This window comes from Gymnoscopelus microlampas, assembly GCF_963454915.1.
Source record: "Gymnoscopelus microlampas genome assembly, chromosome: 3".
NCBI lineage: Eukaryota > Metazoa > Chordata > Actinopteri > Myctophiformes > Myctophidae > Gymnoscopelus > Gymnoscopelus microlampas.
In genome coordinates this window covers 32,565,593-32,567,740 of record NC_139940.1, presented here as the reverse complement: position 1 = coordinate 32,567,740, position 2,148 = coordinate 32,565,593, and positions in this window count along the sequence as shown.

Below are 2,148 nucleotides of genomic sequence, written 5' to 3'. Positions count from 1 at the left end.
CAAAAATAGCAAATCTACAAGCTCACAACGCGTTGTGAGCTTGTAGATCTGCTATTTCTGGCATTGTGACCTTGTAGATCTGCTATTTTTGGTAAATGTCCCCCCCAGAGGGCCCAGAATATGGATGCTGGGACTCAAGTGGTTAAACGAAGACTCTGGATTACTGTGTGCATGCCATTATATTGCATTGTTTCTTCCAGGCTTTGAAATTGTAAGAAGTCGACATGACAGCCTGACAGGCAGGCAAGCAAGCAAGCCAGTGTGCTTCTCTTGACATAATGAGAACAGCTAGAGTGTGGTCATGGGGCTCCCTCTCTCCCTCTCCCTCGCTCTCGCTCTATCAATTCAATTCCATGCGGCTTTGTAGGAAACTTATGTTTACATTTGTGTAATCATAGTGTGAAACAAACAAATTATGTAGGCACAGTTAAGGACATATCCCTACTAGAATAAGGAAATATGTAAACACAGCTGCGTAACAACAGCAAATTTGCATTCAAGTAGTAGGTACAAAAGAAATATCCTTGGCGCCCACCTTGTTACGTCTAACCCTAATCCTAACCTTAACGTTTTTAATTTACACTTTAAGGTGTAGTCTAATGATCACATTGGCACGTTATTACTTAATTGGTGATGTGCATTGTTCAAAAATGTATGTCACAACTCGGCTGATGCTATGTCGGTCACAGCTCACCCCACGTTGCTATGCTCATTATCAAATCATTGCTGCACACCTGTTAACTTGCTATCCATATCTTGCTTACCAACTTCCTCTCTTTATATCTACTTTTTTTGTAATGCTGGATCGCCCGGCAAAACTAGATGCACAGTAGACAAATCAAACCCACGTCTTCGCGGTGGGCTTTATCCGTGCACCAACCAGATGCCTCCATTCCACTTTCCGCCCTCTTCTCTCCCTTTATCCATCCACCCATCCCCCATCCTTGGACAAATCCTTTTCTTCTCTAATTTTCACTCATGCAACTCTCTTTGGGAATGGCACCGGGGAGGGAAGGAGTGGCTAGGAGAGCAGATGGATCTACTGTACCAGTCATTTTCTGCCTGGAAATGAACCCCACAGGGAAGGCAATAACGCTGAGAAGAACAACACTAGCAGTAATGCTGTTACATTGTGTTTAGATGCCTCCAATGCTCATACACAATACAATCCTCAGAACCATCTGCAACATTTGCACTTTAATTCATTTGTACACTTTCAGAGTTAAATTAACACTGAGGATATTACTGTGTATAGTTATGTAGTTAGGTGAGAGTGTGAGGAATAAAGAGTCTTTAATAAATAGTCAAATTTACTTACTTTTTTCTTGTTCTTAAAGTGGACAGAATCAAGGTTTTATTATTGTTATCATTTATTTGTTTCACTCACACTCACTTTGCTTACAAGCAGCAAAATGTTGGTGCCAAGAAAAATAAGATAAAGAATAATACAACATTATAAAAAGTACAGGCAAAACCCACACTCTAAGCCTGATGTCATGAGAATACTACAGACTATTTCATAGGCTTGGAGCAAAGATCAGAGATGTTGATTTTAGAAATGTCACTTGGTGTACACAGAAAGGTCAATCAGGATCAGGAAGTCAAAAACAGTAACAACTAGAAAAAGTGCTCCTCGGAGCACAGGTCTCCGCCAGGTCAGGTAGGTTATTGTGGCCTCCTGGTGGCGCTATAATAGGCCAATGTGAAAAGGGTGCCATGTGTTCTTAGGCTTTTCACGGAGATCGGACACTGCATTCATGATTTCAGGCATTTTGTTCCAAAAATGTTTTTTTTGTTAAATTAGACCTGCTGCTGGCGCTATAACAGGTCAATGTGAAATGGGTGGCATTTCTTCCTCAGCCAAGTGGAATGTGTGTGTTAAAATTAACGGGAATCGTACGCTGCGCTCATGATTTGAGGTCATTTTGTTGTAAACGGACCTCTCCTGCAAACTTTGGAAGCCAATGTTAGCCAATCAGGATAGAATATGAAATATCAGACACATTCGTCTTGATCACATGACTGTAGAGATCATGGGTATTGATTTGCGTGAAATCAATAGAGATTTCGAGCCGCTGCGCGGCTCTCACATCTAGCGTGACGTAGCGCCCACTTCGCATCGCATATCCACTTGACATTCACCTCGCA